This window comes from Erpetoichthys calabaricus, chromosome 13 (genome assembly GCF_900747795.2).
Source record: "Erpetoichthys calabaricus chromosome 13, fErpCal1.3, whole genome shotgun sequence".
Classification (NCBI taxonomy): Eukaryota; Metazoa; Chordata; class Cladistia; order Polypteriformes; family Polypteridae; genus Erpetoichthys; species Erpetoichthys calabaricus.
In genome coordinates this window covers 99,136,762-99,157,680 of record NC_041406.2, presented here as the reverse complement: position 1 = coordinate 99,157,680, position 20,919 = coordinate 99,136,762, and the positions used below count along the sequence as shown (strand labels likewise).

Sequence of the window (20,919 nt, the reverse complement as noted above, 5' to 3'; positions counted from 1 at the left end):
AAGTTTAAAAAAGCTTTGAATTCCCCAATATTTCCAGATCTCATGAAAAAGCACGGTGTCAGCTGTCACATGTAAATACAGTAATTATAAAGTTGATTTTTGTCTATTAACTGTTAACAGTGCAAACCACGGAGATGGGTTTTATAAAATATAAAAAATAATGTAAAAAGATACAGAACCACTGTTTTAATGGGTTTTATGTATATTCAATAGATCTCTGAAAAATAGAATGTTAATAAAGAAACAAGGGGTACATATTAACTTGTAATATCTGTCTTCTGACAAATGATGCCAATTACCTAAATGTTTAACAAAAAAAAAAAAAACAAAACAAAAAAAACACAAGGCATTCTATTTTCTCAAATGCACCCATAAACCCTTCCATTCTCTTAACCCACTCTGTCCCTCCCAATAACAGCACTGATGAGAAGCGTCAATCTATCTAGGATTCTTTCTTGCTTGCTTTTTACTTGATGTTGTGAAGATGGCATCCGTCTCCATCCAACAATTAAAGGGTGATTGAGCAGACTCAGTAAATGGATGAACAGATAGAGAAAGTGGAAGCAAATTATATCGCAGTGTGGTCTAATATAAAACATTCCTTTATGAATGTAAAATGGGACATAGTGCCTGCAATGTTCAGAATAACTAGTTAAAAAACAGTGCGCTAACAGTAGAAAGACCCCTACTTAATAATATTAAATCACACAAACACATAAAAATATTTTCTTCAGACAGTTATGGCTATGGGCCACAAGCTCTTTACAGATTTACTTACAGTACATCTAAAAAAAAAATAAACACTACTACTTACTGAATTACTTTCTCTGGAATGACATGCGTGAAAGGTATGAACAGAAAGACCTAGAAGTTTCTCAGAAAGTAGCTGTCAAATGTGCCAGTATTGTGATAATTAGAGTAATGCTTCTTTTAATCATTTTGGTCACCTAAATCTTTTATGCATTCTTAGAATTTCATTTGGATAAGAGGACATGCAGAAGTACTACTTTATTCAGTTAGAGGCATTCCTTTCCTCTAAGCCACGGTTATTCCGTAAACCTCATACCATACAAGTTAGTAATTCTTTAATTGGACAACATCTCTGCTTGTGTATATTAATGATGGAAAACCCATTAAACTGAGTAACAGTCAAAAGCTCCTTTTAAATGAAGAAGAACACAGGACAAATTATTAGACTGGTGCCAATGCAATGGCAACCAGTGATCGTCTCTTTCACATACTAAAGTTTGTGACATTTGTGTCTGCAAAACAATGTCCTCAGATGTCCTTGCTACTTTATGTTAGTTAATACTTACAACCATAAATTATGTGCATGTAATTACATTTAATTTATTAGTATGTTCCAACCTCAGCATCATTAAATAGAAACAGATTGTTTAGGATCTACAGGAATTTTTTAAGTTTATATTTCCATTTGCTAACTGAAGTGGAATTTCTTTTAATCCACTAGTAAACAATTAGACACAAAACAGATGTAGATAACTAACTTCAAAGATCTCATATAAAATGTTGGGCACGTGCTAAAGCTATTTTAAACTAGATGATATAGCCATTATTGATAGCAATTTTGTTCAATTAAAGTCTCATTTAACAAGCTCTAAATTTACTGTGATGGATAGGTCCTCTAAATGGAAGTAAGAGACCAGTCTAAGATTAATTAATAATTTGATTATTATTACTATATATTTCAAATGTCTGCATACTGTTTCACTTCCAAAGGTTTCAAAAGAACACTCACAAGTTGTTAATTAATGTTCCTGAGTTGAAACAGAGTGACAGCTGGAAAAGAACAATTTATGGCACTAATTAATAAATGAAGCAGCAAATGTTTAGACTGTTCCTGTAATACAGTGTAATTTCATTACTTATATTTATTGGATTTCACTGGAAATATTCTCATAATTAAGAAACAATCAAGAAGTATACTGCATGCTTACATCATTTCTTTTTTATACAGGTTGCGCTCACAAATGTTGATTATAAAGTATGCTGTTGTTGTTTTTCTTTAAATAGAAGATATTAAAGGGAAAAATTTGCTGCACAACCAATTAACCTGTGATCACATCATTTTTACAAGGTACCTAAATTACTTTCAAAACATCAATCAACATAATATACTTATCTAAATAATAGCACACTCATTAAGTAGGGATAACTTGACAGGAGAACGTCAATGCAAAAAGCAAAGTATTGCACATGCAAATGTTAACTTTGTGGTTTCAGAGACATTCGGTAATTTGTCAGTTTAGATGATTTTCACAATGGTTCAGACTAAAGACAGCTCAAATTTAACCATACAATTGATAATGACAACTTCAGCTGGATTCTGATCCACTTATAATACTGCTTCCAGCTCTTGAAAAAAATTCTAAATAGTTCACACAGATCACTTTGAAGTTTGCAACAATCTATTCAGGAATTTCTTACTAGGACATATTAGTGAATTTCAAATGAGTCAAATGAAGACAATCACGGAATATCTTCAATTTAAACACATAACTATTACTTTGCTTTCTATTTTAAACATTGTGTAATTTCTGCCTTGTCCATTTAGAGCTTTAAAAAAGTAGACCAGTTGAGCAAGCCAAGAAAAGCTGAATATACGATTTGATAAGTGTAAAACTTAATGTTGGTCAGGAAAATGATTGTGACAAATAAATATGCCTAAGTGAGGTGTCACATACGCTCATTCTCTAAGCTACTAGGTTAGAATCCTACATGATCTGTGATAAAAATGTCTCAAACAGAGAAAAGGAGAGTGGAAAAGTGTGAATCTAGATTAACACAACAAGGGTGTAGAATAATGAGACATCCAAATAATGTTGTCACACTGTTTTTTTTTTTTAAATAATATAATAGATACGAACATGAAAAAGATTTGTAACCAAATAAACAGAATTTTGAGAATGGCTCTGAAACATACTGGGAGTCCAAAGCAATGAAGGCAGCTGGAGCGTTATATGTCCTATTTTTTTTAAATCTCAATATTGAACCTTACTACGGAATTTAATATCTGACCAGCTCATTAGTCCCATTTACCTCTGGGAGGTAATCTACTTCCTTACTTGTGAAGACCTCAGAAAAATGCTTATTTATAACATCCACTATTTCACTGTCTGTATTTTTAAATTCCCCTTTCCTTTTCCTGATGCACATCACCTCCTCCTTGACTGATCTTTTACTACTAAAATAATCTCTTTGGGTCATTGTTTGCCTTATCTGCTATATTCCCTTCCAACTGTCCTTCAACCTCCCTAATATCCTTCCTAATTTCCCTCATGTTCTCAGACACCCTACAATTCACACTGGAGTTATTAATCTTATTCACCTTATACAGTAATCCCTCACCTATCGCGGGGGTTACGTTCCAGAGCCCCCCGCGATAGGTGAAAATCCGTGAAGTAGCGACCTATATTTATTTTATTATTTATACATATTTTAAGGCTTTATAAACCCTTCCCACACTCTTATAAACCTTTCCCACGCTCTTATAAACACTTCCTATGCTCTTAAACACTTTCTGCATTCTTAAACACCTCAGACCAACACTGCACACTGCACGCAGCGATCAGACGTCAATGTGTCTGCACTTGCTTTGTGAAGGGGGGCAGCTGAACTCACGCTGAGCAGAAATGGACTTTGTGCTGCTTCTGCCAAAATGCCTGCTTGTCGCTCTGCGCATTCGGAAGGAGGAGTGTGTGTGTGTGTGAGAGCTGAACGCACCTTCGCTAAAACCCCCCCCTCCCCGGAAGCGCAGTACGCTCCTGCCACTTCGCATTGTCAAGGGGGTGGGGAGCTGAATGAACGCTAAGGAGAAGTGGACTTTGTGCTGGCTTTGTGCTGCTTGTCGCTCTGCGTGTCAATAATTTAAAAAGCCTGTACATCACCAATTTTCCTGTCTCACTGTCTTGTCTTGCGTGAAGTTAAAATGTTTTATAATAGTGAGATGTTACTCATATCCTTAGCCCGACATCCACATATCATATGTGTTAACAAAGTGTGTTTTATAAGTTTACATGTGTTTAAAGCATGTGGGATGGGTATTTTAAGGCTTAAACTATAAAAATGTTTATTTATATGGTCTTTCTATATCGCGGATTTTCTCCTGTTGCTGATGGGTCTGGAACATAACTTCCACGATAGGCGGGCAATCACTTGTATTTAAAAACTCGCGAAGTCGTGAATCCGCGAAAAGTGAACCGCGAAGTAGCGAGGGATTACTGTACATCTGTTTTTTTTCCTTTGCAGCTTCTTTATAACTTTTTATTAACCAACTGCAGAGTTTTTTTTAAATTTCCTATTAATTCCAAATTTAGATACGTACCTGTCCTGCATTATATGTAAAACATTTTAAGCCTGCTCCACTGCTCCTCAAATGTCTCCACTTAAAAGCTTATCCTAGTCTATCCTCCCTACACATTGCCGCATTTGCTCAAAAAAAAAAACTTTCAATGACACCAACTGCACCACAATAAAGTCGGACAACACACCTCATTCAATATTGGTGAATCAAAATGCAGCTTCTCTTTTTGTCGCACAATCTGAAAAACCATCTCAAACTCTGTGAGGGTGAGGGCACCCCAAATTGGGAACCCCTGCATTAGTATATTTGATCTCTTTCCAGAATCTACTTTAACGTTAAACCACAAAGTAATTTGGATATAATAACACTATTGAAAAGTTTTCTGCTTCTGTCCTTGATCAGACAGTACCCTGGAAAAAGACCAGTGTCCCAGCCTGTCCTGGCTCCAGCAAGAGATAAAAACCAGCTCATAAACAACATAACATGAACTCACAGCTGACCAGTGAGGAGGTAATGTAAGTGCTGCCCGACTTTGTCTTTACCTTTTTCCCCAGTTGTTTAGCTTTATCAATATTTATTAAACAGGGTTACCTCTACTTGTAGGTACCCAAAGCCTTTTCTCATCTTGTTTGTCTTACTTATATGCATATACAAATTCTCTAAATATACACTCAATTCAGCAGCATTTTGTACAGCATGTAAAAACTTGTTTACATTTTTTTTTTTAGATTTTATAAACATCTGATGAACATGTAAACCTAGTAAACTAGCAGATGTTCTTGTTTCTACTGTTCAGCTATGTAATTCAAATAGTGTCAGAGCAGGTAAAGAACATGAAAGAAAGGTTTCAACAAAACTCCCATGACTGAGCATGCTTTACCAACTTGACACAAAAAATGATAAGCTACAAAATGTGACATATTATCAAGAATGTTTGAAAATGTCCTAAATTGTAAGAATAATTCATTCACTGAATGGAGTTGCTATGCAAACTTAACTAACATGTTAATTAATTGTGAATTTCCCCTTGGGATTAATAAAGTATCTATCTATCTATCTATCTATCTATGAAACATGTGCATGGCATGGTGTTAATGAACCTTGCTCATGACCACAGTAGTGGAGGTGGTATTGAAGAGTTGTGATTAGAAGGTAAGTGGTGCTTTTCATGACAGAGATAAGAGAAGCCACCAATGTGACTGACTATGCCAAATGCAGAAAGATTTCCCACATAGACTGGGAGGTACTGGTGAAAAAAGAAAGGAACAAGTACAGGACTGCATGCAATTAAGTGCCAAGGTTTAGTGAAGCCTCAGGAGTGTTCTCCCAATCCATCTGATGAATCATGAATGGTACTTCATGTGACTTACGATGTTCTCGATAAAGTGAGGGCAATGACCTCAACTGAAGATGTTTTCGACTTGAGTAAGAACACTTTTAGGAGCATAAGCTTATTAGGCATAACTCCTTTAACAAGAAGCAATGCTAAAACATCTTGCTGGTTGGGTAGATTTATGTAGCAGCTAATAAGCACTGTAGGGTCAAAGAGTGAATGATATCTAGCCACAAATGCTGAAGGTACTGAATAATTTGGGATATCTTGGTTAAAACACCTCTTCAAAATCGTCTTGTAAACAGGAATAGTGCTACTGGATAACTAAGCTAGCCTTCTATAATGAAGACAAAAGTGTATATTCTGTTTACTGGGGAGAAATTATGCTCTTCGGCCTATTTAGGAAAACCTATGTCAGAATGACGAAGTATCACAGAAACAAGCACAATGAGGATTCTGACCTCACTAAAGAACAGTGGACAAATAGTGCTGTGTAATTGTAAACCCAACACATCATCATCCAAGAAAATAACAGACTCAACCAATACCACACCCTCCTTTCTACAATATTCCTTCTGCTACTGAAATACAAAAAGCTCCTAAGCACTGCATTCTTATCATGAGATAAGAATGAGATCCACTATAATAATGTGAAGGACAGGCTTAGATTAAACAAGAACCAGCAAAGAGAATCTACTACTTAAATTTAATCACATGCCCTTCCTCCCTTTAAAACCAAAATCAAGACCTTTCTTTTTTGAATAAATAACTTATGCTTTCTAAGTCTTGAAAGTTGCAGTGTCACTAACCTTCATTTTTTTAGCATTTCTAAAGGACTACCAAAACAATTCCAAAGGCAAGTATATCTGGTATAAAAAAAAATTAAATAAGTGAAATACAAAATAACAGAGTGATTTGTTTCAGTGATGTTGCCCATTGTGAGTCCCTAAACCCATCTACACTCTACATATAAGAATGTGCCCCCAAAGTAAACTTTATTATATTCTGCATATCATGCAGCTTGGGACAGGACTCATGGTAAAACATGAGTCACATTAAGATTAATTGTTAACAGATATGTTGAAATGCTTGATTTGTAACCTCATCATCAGTGTGTCAGTTTAAGAATGAATCTCAACAGTTTTCTTTATACCATTTGAGAATTTGAGTTCTTAAAACATGACCTTAATGTATTTTCAGTTTTTGGAAGTGGGACTCCAAGTAATTGTACCACAGAGGGGTTATTTAATGTTAAAAATATTTTTGGCACTCAGAAGAGTAGAAAAAATAACAAACATCACTGTCTATAATAAAAGTTCAAGCACTTTGAAAAAGGCATTTCATGATAATGTTTATGTCAGACATCGAGTTTTCTTCTAGTTATTTTGTCCCAAAAGAGTATCAGTTTTAGGTAGGCTCATGAAATATATACTATGTGAGTGACATAACCACGTGGACATTTAGCACATCTGTGGAACAGTTCCATGTGCATTAATCTTATTTCATTCTCTAAAAGAACCTAAGGGAATTCTAAACATGATTAAAATAAATCTAAGACGACCTACTCAAGCCACAAATATTTCTCTCTCTCTCTACAGTAAATTTTACCGATGATTAAAGAATACCACCCATCATTTGACATTCAGTTACCGCTACGCCAGCTTGGTCAAATGGCACAAGACAGTAGCAGACAATGTGGGAGAACTCAGATAGGCAACTGTAACAATGCACATTTCTGTCATCAATCAAACACAAGGAGCTGTAACTTATGGCATAAATATTTGAAAGAAAAACAATTTTCCTAAAACACATGGTTCTTCACTGTTGATCAATTAAAGAATACAAACAGTAGATTCAGAAAGTATTATGACCCATTCGTTTTCGTCATATTTTACTGTGTTGTACATTTAATTTTAAAAATAAAACTTTGCCATTTTTACCAATCATCTGTACTCAATGACTCATACAACAAAGTGAAAATACATTTTCAGAAAGATTTACAAATATATTAAAGAATCAGACTCTGAAAATTCTCTTTCATAGAAATATTCAGATTTTTTGGTATGGCATTTCAAATTGTGGTCAGCTGCATCCTGTTTGCTTTAATAATCCTTAAAATGTACCTAGAACTTAACTGGAGTCCACCTTAGTAAAACTGAAATGAATGGACATAGTTTAGAAAGACAAACACCTGTTTATATAACGTCCTACAATTCATAATGTATGTCAGGACAAAAACTAAGCGATTAAGTCTATGGAACTCTCCATAGACCTCTGCAATTAAACTGGTGAAACCTAGATCAGGCCTAGGGTATAAAAACATTCCTAAAGCTTTACATGTTCCCAGGAGCATAGAGACCTTACTAATTCAGGGCATTTACATGTGCTTTAATAATCTGGTTATTCACATTGATCTAATTTCTAAAATACCATGTAAATCTTTACCTGGGTTACTGGTCTCTGAGAAAAACCTTATTAACAGACAAAGACTTCCCCACAAGTAACCCAATCATTTGGACATGTAAACCCTTAACACTTGAATTACCAGAGCCTACGAAAAACCTTGTAGATCCTGCCCTCCTTAAATCCATTCGTACATCTCCCTCAGTGTCTCTTGTCCTGTAAATGTGCCGACTAAGATAAGCAGCAAGCAGCCTGCTATTTCATCCCCCACCGCCGACAGAACGTGCACAAAGTTCACCCAGCTCATGCCTTGATTGATTATCTGGGAGTGAAGTGCTGGAGTTTTAGAGTGGAGATAATAGATCATTCTTTGGAACACATGCATTTCATGTGTGTTCCGTTTCTACAATAATCTGCGTAAACACATTGTTAAAACAGAAACTTTGTCATATTTTCGTAGTAAATGACAAAATGTTGGCATAAACTATATAATGAAGTCCAAAGATCAAATAAACACTTTCACAAAAGGTTCAAGGACGATATAACAGCTTCTGTGGCGTAACGGTAAGATTTGCCTGACTTGTAATCAAGAGTCCCCGGTTAGATCCCCACTGCCTCCTATATTTGCTGTTTTCAGTAGTGAGCTGCTCTTATTGTTAATATTATACAGTACACACATACACTTGGTTTGCGTCTGTAACACACGGTGTACATTTACAGGACTTGTGAATAATGTTGCATAATAAAAACCATCTCAAACTCTGTGAGGGTGAGGGCACCCCAAATTGGGAACCCCTGCATTAGTATATTTGATCTCTTTCCAGAACCTACTTTAACGTTAAACCACAAAGTAATTTGGATATAATAACACTATTGAAAACTTTTCTGCTTCTGTCCTTGATCAGACAGTACCCTGGAAAAAGACCAGTGTCCCAGCCTGTCCTGGCTCCAGCAAGAGATAAAAACCAGCTCATAAACAACATAACATGAACTCACAGCTGACCAGTGAGGAGGTAATGTAAGTGCTGCCCGACTTTGTCTTTACCTTTTTCCCCAGTTGTTTAGCTTTATCAATATTTATTAAACAGGGTTACCTCTACTTGTAGGTACCCAAAGCCTTTTCTCATCTTGTTTGTCTTACTTATATGCATATACAAATTCTCTAAATATACACTCAATTCAGCAGCATTTTGTACAGCATGTAAAAACTTGTTTACATTTTTTTTTTAGATTTTATAAACATCTGATGAACATGAAAACCTAGTAAACTAGCAGATGTTCTTGTTTCTACTGTTCAGCTATGTAATTCAAATAGTGTCAGAGCAGGTAAAGAACATGAAAGAAATGTTTTCTTTCTTTCAATGTGCCACAATGTACTATACAGGTCATAAAATGAATAATTCCAAATATCATATATACCTATGTCTTTTTTTTGACATCATAGACCATAAGGTGCACACTAATTCAGCGTGAGCAGGAACACTCAATAAAACTGAATAAAAAAAAAAAATCAAGTGACGGTGAGATACGAAGAAAGCAGATTCATCACCATTTGTGTCAGCTTTTATCCCTCCAGATCAGAGAATGTCCAGTTCCATTGCTTCAAAACACCACTCACATCTAAAGTTACTCCTAGTTTCAAATAAAAACTAACAGCGTCAGATCCCTAGGGCGGTAGTATATATTGTGATCGTGACTGAGAGAATAAAACTGAAAAAAAAGGGTAACTTTCACAAGTCCTATAAATGTACACCGTATGTTACAAACGCAAACCAAACGTATGTGTGTACTGTATAATATTAACAGTAAGAGCAGCTCACTACTGAAAACGGCAAATACAGGAGGTAGACGGGATCGAACCGGGGACTCTTGATTACAAGTCAGCAAATCTTACCGCTACACCACAGAAGCTGTTGTATCGTCCTTGAACCTTTTGTGAAAGTGTTTATTTGATCTTTGGACTTCAGGCTTCACACATTATATAGTTTATGCCAACATGTTGTCATTTACTACTAAAATATAACAAACGTTTCTGTTTTAAACAATGTGTTGACGCAGATTATTGTAGAAACGGAACACACATGAAATGCATGTGTTCCAAATAACGCAAAATTATTTCCACTCTAAAAGTCCAGCACTTCACTCTCAGATATTCAATCAAGGCATGAGCTGGGAGAACTTTGTGCACGTTCTGCTGCGGTGGGGGATGGAATAGCAGGCTGCTTGCTGCTTATCTTAGTCGGCACATTTACAGGACAAGAGACACTGAGGGAGATGTACGAATGGATTTAAGGAGGGCAGGATCTACGAGTTTTTTCATAGGCTCTGGTAATTCTAGTGTTAACCAGGCTAGAGTAAAGGATTTTGTAGTCTGTGTATGTCTGCTGCACTCTGCTCATACATTAGCTTTACATACACTTTCAGCAGAGATAAGCGTCCACAAAATTACTTGAGGCAAATGCTTGGACAATGACATTACTCCTTCTCCTGGTTGAAAAAATATTTCTCAGTATTTCAGAACTTACGTGTTAAGTTGTTCGATTACTTTTTTAAAGTAACATATAGCCAAAAGCAATACTTGTTTAATTGAATTAAAAATGCCTGTGCTATTATTGTTCCGGCAGCACTGGGTTTAAGGCAAAAAGAACACGTCACTGTGCTGTTGACTATCCTTGAGTGGTCCAGCAAAAGCCCACACTTAGGCCTCATTGAACATGTGTGGAGATGTGATTTGGAAGATGCTTTGAATAAAATTTCAGTTAAACAAATAAATTAAAATTTTATAGAGCTATGTTTATTTTTCATCAGAAAAAAGCAGATCTACTTCATTATATTTTAAACCTAATTTAAGCAGGATAAATATAGCAGACAAAAGTTTGGATCACAAACCTGCCCATGGTTTATGCAATACGAGTTCCATTCCTGGGTTTCGCATGTTGGCTGTACTGCTTGGTGACTATCAGCTAGAGAACTTACAGAATGCCTGGAACCAGCCCCATGGGTACACATGGCATCCTGTCAGCTTTAGCTTTGGCAGACTATCATATGAATCAACTGGATGTTCTAAATTTAGAAGGAGTGAGCACAGAGGTCTGGGACAAATACATGGATTAGAATAGGTTGATATTTAAAAAAGGGTGTTCATTGCAGATCCTCTTTTCTCACTTTAATAAGAAATGTATTTATCCCAAGAAGAAGACAAAAACAGTGTACATGAAAACAGAACACATAAGCATACATCACTATAATACTTCACACTCATTGTTTACTGTGGTCCTCCTGCTGGTTCAGCAGTAACTTTAAATGTAATATTACATTAAATAACATAAGTAAGATCTTAGCTACAGTGACATAATTTAGCTACTCAGTCTCTTATTAGTGCAGTACCTGAACAATTAATTTTGCTGCATGTAGATTTCACCTCATAAAAAATGTGTAATAAGTACAGGGGGTCCTCGGGTTACAACACAGTTCTGTTCCTACAATAGTGATGTAACCCGAATTTTGGTGTAAGTCGAAACACACCCTAGCCTAAGTCACTTACCTATCCTAACACATTTGCAAAATCATAATCTAGAACATAAAAACACAACTAAGCCACAGAAAAAGGAAAAGGACATAAATATGCTGTACTGTACACTGTGCTGTAGTAACAGAAAAAATGACAAAAAATGAGTGTAAAAAAATTCCTTACCTTTATTCCTTCTGATCTCTTTACAATGTCTAATTTCACTTCCATTGTGATGGCTTTCCTCTTCTTCGAAAGCACTGCCATCTGAAGACTCTGACTTTTGTTTAGGAGCCATGAGAAGGGCCAAAAAATTCGCCAAACGAGAGCAACACAAACGGAACACTTCCTCCGCGCACAAACGAAACTAGTTTGCCAACTCCCTCCCTCATACGCCGCGTTACTGTGTATTCTTCCACTGTACGCAACCAAACTAGTTTTGCCCACGTAGTCTGTAAGTATGACGCTAAAAGCGTAAGCCGAAACACTCACAGTCTCCATTTTTTTAAGTTTTTATGTGAGCGAGTGTTGTAAACTCTAAATGTCGTATGTCGAGACATTGTAACCTGAGGAACCCCTTGTATTGGTTTTCTGCAGAACTGACTTTAGAGCAGACGAATAAAAACAATGTTCAAAATAATATCTTTTCAATAATTTTTACAATACGTCAAGATGAATTTAAGACCATTCTTACAAATGAATGTACTCTATAAGCTAAAGTGTTACCAACAAGCACAACAAAAAAACCTGTTGAGCACACCATTGCATAAAGTCTTACACTAGAATATGTTGTCCCATTTTAGGACATTCTCCTCCCTCTGAAAAATCTCCATTACTGATTCAAAACTCCATCCTCACTGCAGCTTTTTTCAAAACATTATCTGTTTCTCCAAAATACTTCCCTGAGTTAGAACCACCATTCTCCCTCTTTCAAAATGGAAATCCAATCTCAGAACAAAAACTGCTACTGCATTCTGCTGCCTGACAAAGTGCCATCCTACCTCCTATTGTAGACCTCAAACACAAAAATGAGAAAAATGCAAGCTGGGCATTTCAGTGTTGAGGGGTAGGCTATTATCTGCCAATCATTGCTACTTAGACTGACATATATTTTAGATGACCAACTGCGATGCATTTCTTCCCCGTTAAACTTTCCCACTCTGCAGGTTCATTATGTATTATGCCACTTTGCTTAATAACGTTACCTGTAAAGTGCATTTTTATAATATGCTTTTTTTCACATTCATAAACGATTTAAAAGTGTAAAACAATTATGTTTACTCCATTGATGTTTAAATCACTGTTCATTTCCCTCTTCCTATAATTTTAAATTATAGTATTACAAAGCAGTGATGAATATTTTTACTATTTTGATCATTTAGAAAGAAAAATAGAAAGCTATGCCGTTATTTCACTAATAAAGTGTGCCCCATACAGATTTAAAATGTATTGTAGCTAAACAAATACCTACAATTAAGCAAGCAGACATGTTAATGTAGCATCTCATATTGTAAACGATTATAAACTGTACCCTTTCACAAAGTGCTATAATGACTTTTGAATAAGAAAATGTTAAATGAATATCAGTCACTAAATCCATCAATTTTTTAATGTAATTATCAAATTCATGATTGTGGGACAGTGATAATGGCCACATTTTCAAAGAGTATAATATTCTCATGCCTGCTTTATACAATAGGCTATATGCACACTCTCTTCTGGATTCTTTTTCAGCCAGCTGCCTCACTTCTGTTGCCGATATCAAAACAGACTAGCTATGGTGTTGTTTACCTGATTATTTCAAGACGTGCCCAGGTAAACAACGTAAATCGTATTATTCCAACATTCTGCCAAACATCAGGAGATAAAAATGAGAAAGGCTTCAAACACGATATGTTTCAGGCTACATCCACAATTCTGAATGTAATATCCAGATATATTAACATGTTTGTGCGCCAGCCAAGGCTAACATGGTCATTAAACTTAATTAGTCATTAAACTTTATTCAGGGACAGGTGAATATGTACATACGTTTAATACATAACAATATGAGTCATCTAGACATCATACTTTGTAAAAAAAGCGAATGTCTCTACCTTAAACCATCGAAACAGTGAATGCCAAAACGCTGTTTCATTGCAAGGGTCCCAATTTGTTTCCTCAGCTAGAGGATCTCCTCTCTGAGAGAGATGTGTTCATCAAGCGCCATATCAACAACTGCTGGATCCAGAGCCAAAAGCATAACTGTGGTTCCCGAGGGTTTTATCATCCTCCACCTCACCCAGTGTGTTGTCCTCAGTCAGTTGCTTTTGCCTCTCCCAAACCCCAGGTTTACAAACTTGGGTATGGGAACTAACCATAAAGCTCTCTCTCTGGATAGCGACAATCTTTTTAGATTGGGTTTCCGTATCAGAGGGAATTTTATGAAAACCAACTATCTTGCTGTACTTATTGGAAGCCCAAACTAAATTTACACAACAATGTTCTGCTGTACAGCTGTCTGTACGCTGAAATTAAACTTCTTTTTCCTCTGACATTCTCGCTTCTAAACAAAAATCAGTAGTATGGACAATGGAAGTGACAGAGATTTCACAGGAAGTATATCAGCACTACCATATGCGTATAGCATATTGAGGGTGGATGATGTGTCAGCTGGAACGAATCCCTCAGAATTAGGAACAACACCAGAAGAGGTGCTTGTCCATTATAAATCCCAATCATGCAAAAATCCACAATCAAAAAAGGGAAACATTTATCATGTGGGAGACTATTAGACAAGCAGGTTAGAAAATGAGTGAATTGGCTTTTATTTATTTACCATTCTCTTCTACAAATGTAAGCTTTTCAAGTACACTATAAGAGGTGCATTTTATGCTTTTTTAAAATGCAATACCTTCCGGATACCCCTGAATTTGATAATTGGGTTAGAAAATGGTCTTTGACTCGTTTGGCGTTTTCTTTACAAATCTGCAGCACATTGTGAAAGGTGATGTTTATGACTGTGTTTAACTATATAAAACTCTACATTAAATATACCCCCCTACAGCACCGCTTTGCACTCTCTGTGCTCAACCTGCAGGTCTGCATACTGCAACCAGCTGCTCCTAGCCCTACAATAAATTAGGCACAAAAGGAAACAATGGCATGTAATCAAAATCAGAACACCCAGATATTTCCAATAAATGTACAAATCATGCAGTAGGTCTGCAATAACTTGAGAAAACATACAGCTGTATTGATGACACCTAAGGATTTATAGCATTCATATGGCATTTATGTAAACATCTGTTACAGTTAGCAAAAATTATTCTATTAATTATTTATTGTTTCATCACAGATAAAGGAAATATAATAGACAGTCAATGTGCACATATTAGTGCCGGTAAACAGAATGTTAAAATAATACTATATCAAAGTACATCTTCCAAAATGAAACTGCCTGCATACCAACCACTAAGTCTAGGCTATAATGACAACCAAAATAACTAGAAAATGAGTGTGTAGAAGCTTAGTACAACTTGTCAATCACTGTCCACGTACAATGTCCAAGATAATAATGTCTTGAAAACTATTTCACTGCTTAAAAATATACTTTAAAACATACTCTCATCTATGCACCTCTATTCTTCAGGAATAACTCATTTTAAAGCAACAGCTAGTATCCATCTTACTAACTCCCTTAATAATTTCAAACTTGTCTATTATGTGACATCCTAATTTATTCTTGAATGAACTTAAAAGGTTCAGATCCTTACTTTCCTAACAGCTCATACCCTATAGTCCTTGGTATCAGACAGTCTAGTTATTATTCTCTGGAATTTCTCTATTGTTGCTATATCTTTATTGCAAAAATAGATATGAAACTGGCCCCAACATATTACAGATAAGGCTGCACAAGAATGCTGTAAAGCTTAAGAATACCATTTTTTGTCATGATCTGCACAAAGTTTTATGTAACTCAACACACTATTAGCATCTTAAATGCTTCTGTCTAATTATCTAGTTGTGCACTATAATGAGTCCAATTTGATTCCCAAATTTTTTTTTTTACAAAATGTGAATTTTCAAGTTTCAGATCCAAATTCTGCAATTACAGCTAAACCTTTTCTTACAATGTGTCAAATATCACATATTTTATTTACATTAAATGTCATCTGCTACATATCTACCCAATTCTGCATATTGTGAAGGTATAAATTAAATGACTTCTCTGACTTTAGGACATCTACCAGTCCATCCAGTTTAGGGTCCATCTTCACACTTAGCTAACTTGTCGGCAATTTTTTCCCCATTTACTTCACTAACACTCAAAGTTCTGTTAGTAAATCTGGTATGAGTGTGACAGCAAAAATGTCTAATCTGGTGGCGGTGATTTGCATAGTCGTAGCCTATCTGTCTGTTTTGTATATTTTTTCAATTCTTCTTCAACTCCTCTGATGTTCAATCTGTTTTTATCATCAGGTTAATCTATAATTTCAAGTTTTCTGGTTTTGGTATGAGCATGACAACAGCCATCTGGGAGAATTAACATACGTAGCACCAACTATCATGCCGTATTCAAATTCGCTGAACCCATTTCAATGTTTAATCAAATACCACCTAATGTCAGACATATTGATCAATATGATTATATCACAGACAGCTTTTACATGACATATGATGTGTTAGAATGTAAAATGTGTTCACCTGAAGGTAGCAGGTAAACCTAATTAACTTGCCAACTTAGTATTAATATAAAACCTAGTACCGATGGCGGGTATACTGGTTCATACCAAAAAAACGTTTTTTATTTTTGTATGATATGGATTTTTCTTTATACCGCAACACCGGTTTAAATAGCCTAAACGACATTCAGAACGTGGCGCACATGAAACTGTTTGGGGGGGGAACCTTTTTTTCACTGCTGCACCGCTAAACATGCATGCAGCGGAGTACATGACAGACATTCCGAAACTGAAGCTGAAGCTGTAGCAGACAGTAAAGTTGAACATGATGACACAGAAGAACTTTTGCAGAAAAAAGGATCTGTGTCTGTTATCTGGAGATACTTTGGTTTTAAAAGGTCGGATGTGGACCATTATGTTCAAATATGTGAATACTTTTTCTGTACTACTGGATAATACTGCAAGCCAAGTTGTACTTGTTACATTTTTTTCAGTACTGTGTAATATACCTAGGTACTGTGTAATAGTGTGATGACATATTGAATTTTATTCTCGACATTTCCACTTTAATCTCGACACTTATGACAATGTCGACTTTATTCTCACCGTTTATGTCGAGATTAAAGTTGACATGTTGACTTTATTCTCGTAATCTGTCATTAAAGTAGAACATCGTAAACTAAACTTCATCTTAAAATGAACTAAGGGGCCTTCGCTCGCCAACCCCTGTGTTTGGTTAATCCATACATCCATCCATCCATCCATTATCCAACCCGCTATATCCTAACTACAGGGTCATGGAGGTCTTCTGGAGCAAATCTCAGCCAACACAGAGCGCAAGGCAGGAAACAAACCCGGGCAGGGCGCCAGCCCACTGCAGGGCACGCACACACACACACTAGGGACAATTTAGAATCGCCAATCAACCCAACCTGCATGTCTTTGGACTGTGGGAAGAACCCGGAGCACCCGTTGGCAAGCCACGCTGACACGGGGAGAACATGCAAACTCCACGCAGGGAGGACCCGTGAAGCACCCACCATGCTGCTGTTTGGTTAATCGGATATACAATTTTAAAAGCTTTTTTTTTCTTTGGAATTGTTTCAATTTCATTAGTTGCACTTTTAATTTAAAGGTTTATTAAAAACAATATTAGGAATTACCTTTTCTTCAAGATCGCATAGAATTTTGAATCTGTTTTGGAGACACATTGTGACAACGGAACGTATAACTGCCCGTGAGTGAATATTGTTTCTGTTTCTCTAATAAATAATCCGACTTTTTCTAATGGTTGTCCATGTGATTAGTTATTTGTCATAGCAAAAGCTATTCTCACTGTAAACTGTAAATATTTTAATACGAATGGCATATCAAGATCTCCTTTAGTGTCTAATGTTATTTGCAGAATATATACATCACCTTTCTCGTCACCTGTTAAAATTTGCATCACTTCTCCGTCATCATAAATATACACCTGACCGAATTGTGTATTCTTTGAAATTAAACTTGTCGTTGCTTTAACTGTTGTGGGACCAAAGATTCTCATAGCGTATGGTCCATTATTGTGTAAATCCACGTTTTGTGCACTGAATGATGCGAAGGCGAAAAGACTTTGTTTTCTACTCTTCGCCTTTCATTTCTGACCTCGATTTGTCCTGCTATTTTTTCAATTACACCTGGCTCTGATGATTAATTACCTTTTGTTTGCACTAATGCGATCTTTACTATATTTTTTTTGTTACTGTAGCAACTGACGTAATGAAGTGTCACAAAAGTTTTACTTGAACAATTGCCGACTTCGTAACCCCAAACACAACTGTCTAGCACCCTCTCCAACCCCTCCTCCTCCGGGTCTCACCTCCCCCTTACTGCATCAATCAGTACCTTGCTATCAGTCTTCCGTGCTTTACTCCACCCCCCCCCTCAATCGGACCTATCAGTCACTTAAAACAAAAAAGGCTTCAACCTGGCTGGGATGCCACAATACTTTCGAATTGTACTGTTTTCATATTCTGTACCTTTCTCTGCATGTGTATTTCACCATCGTTAATTTAAGCCTTTATTTCCGGCCCCGTGCATAGTTACATCTCTTTCTCACAAGACGTATAACGCTGCTCGCGTTGGGGGGGGGGGGGGGGGGGGGGGGGGGGGGGGGGGGGTTTTCTGCTGAACGCACGATAAGGATCAGCTGTCTTTCTGCTGCTGGCGAGCTGCCTGTTTTGCTTGTCGCATGCCGTTGTTTCAAGAGCTGGGAGCACCATGATGTGTGTCTGCCAAAAGCAATCCAACAACTGCTAGGTTAGATGTCTGTGGACATTGTTTTAAATGATGGCTCACTGCCTTGTCTCGCGTGACACTGTAAAAATAATAATTGTCCTTTATTTCCGGCCCTGTGCGTGGTTAAATCTCTTTCTTGCAGAACGTATAAACGCTGCTCCCATTGTGAAAGGGGGGGGGGGGGGGGGAGACAGCTGCTGTCGCGTCGTGTCTTGCAAGAATCTCATGTTCTATATCCCCGCGAGACACTCCGTGGCCATTCTCTTTTGTCTCATGGGTCTTTTATTTGTCTTCTGTGATGATCACGTATTGTCTCCCAGTGATTCCATCCAACACGATTTTCTTTTATAATAGAGAGATATTTAATTTACTAGATTTTCTCAAACCCCATCATAAGTTATGTAGCACATTAAATGCTTTGTGTTAAGTGTTCACGGAGCCATGTTAAATCAGTATGTGGCTTCTTAAACTGACTTCCTCTTGCACTAAGAGGAGGCGCAGGTAGCAATCACCACACAGAATACATTAATTTCATGATAGTCCTGCTCCCTGAACATTTAGAATGCTAAGATAAATACTTGATATCATTTTCATGATGAAATGGATTAAAGCATGTATTATCATGTGGGGGCACGGGGTGGCGTGGAGGGTGCACTGCTGCCTCGCTGCAAGGGGGTCCAGGGTGTTTTCCTGCCTTGAATTTGCATGTTTTTCTGGTGGGTTTACTCAGCGTGCTTCAGTTTCCTTTCAAAGTCATGTAGGATGTGGGGATTTGTTATGCTATATTGACCCTGCTAGTGTACGTATTGCTCGTACTCACCCTGCGATGTGCTGGCGCCACTTTTTTGGATTTTAGTTTAAGTTGTTTGCAAAATTTGTTCAATAAAAAGGCTCTATATTTTGACTGCATCTGTCATGCAATGTGATTCGTTCTCCTCATTAGTGCCACCCCCCTTGAAAACTATCACTTTATGGGGCCATGCAAACCTGGTAGTAATACAAGTACGCATATTAAAAAGTTTTTTGTGTACAATGTACAATTCTCATGACAGTGGAATAGGTTATTCTTAGCCAGTCTACTGCAGTAATTGCTGTGGAAAATGTGATTAACATCCACTCATGCAGGGGGAAAAAAATACCGTCAAATACCGTGAAACCGGTATAATTTTGAAAAATACCGTGATATAGAATTTTGGTCATACCGCCCAGCACTAATAAAGCCAGTACAAAAAACATCTAGTTTAACATGCGTTTGCAGTTTGATAAATATTCACATACAGGGACATGAAGCTTCTCTGGTTAACAACTTTATAGTATAGTACACAACAGAAAGTATAGAGAACAGAAAAACTACACAGTCTATTCTCTGTCACTTTGCTGAAACCTAACATATAAATATGACAATATGCTTTCAGGCGAGGCAGCAATGAAATATTTAACCTTCCTTCATGAATAAAAAATATTGATAGATGACTTGTCCTTGGAATAATTATATACAATAAACTTCTTATTGCTTTGAAATATGTGATTTTATATATTGTTTGAAGTACTTGCATTAGACATTAAAACATCTCATGAAATTACTGAAACTGATGTTAAGGAAAATTCTACTGTAAAAATTGTTACATGTTAACTCTCCTGATTTAACACATCTTGGAAATTTCCTTAATGTGAAGTCTACTAATACATCGGTTACTACTCTTTGTATGTTTTGAACCTATCGAAAAATGCCTTCCCTTTTTGGTGATTCTTCAACTTAGGGAAGAGAAAAATATGCTATGGCGATGGATCTTGTGATTATTTGGGAACCAGATGCATTTGAATGTGGCTCAAAGGCTTGAAACGTCTTAACTGATAATTTACTGTTAATGGGTTCACTGTCATAGCAGATGACAAAATCTTTTCTAATTTCAGGACGCATAAAGCTTTGCACCAATGAAAAAAAACAGACTGGGATATAAACTTCCTGTATGTTTCTGCTGAATTTGTGGAGGTTTATGCCAAATTTGATTGCACAATGCTCCTTAATAGTTTTATGTTTCATTTTTGACAGGGTCAACGAATATGTTATTTCATAATTATTCAAAATACAAATAATCAGGCAAGATGTAGTAAGTTTTTACTGCATCTGAGAGCAATCAAATGACAATCTGCTAGGCAATTATTTAGGCCAGTATCACCATAAAAGTTTTTTGCAAGAAGATTTTATTTATTAGTTTATGTTTTAAAAACAAGCAAATAAAAAACTCCTCCCCCAACCCCTCATTTATTCCCTTTAAGCATATCCAGAGTGAAAATATATTGAATTTCAACACAGCAAGCGACAGCTTACCTAAGTTTTTAACACATGAAGTGCCCAGGTACCTGTTCATATCATGCAGCCCTTAACTAATGTTAACATTGAACTGAT

The 20,919-nt window shown here is 36.5% G+C and overlaps 1 protein-coding gene across 5 annotated transcripts in view; it reads right to left on the bottom strand.

Annotated features, from left to right (window-relative positions):
• LOC114663785 (intermembrane lipid transfer protein VPS13B-like) overlaps nt 1–20,919 on the bottom strand; it is a 908,960-nt gene that overhangs the window by 507,748 nt on the left and 380,293 nt on the right. The window lies entirely within an intron of this gene.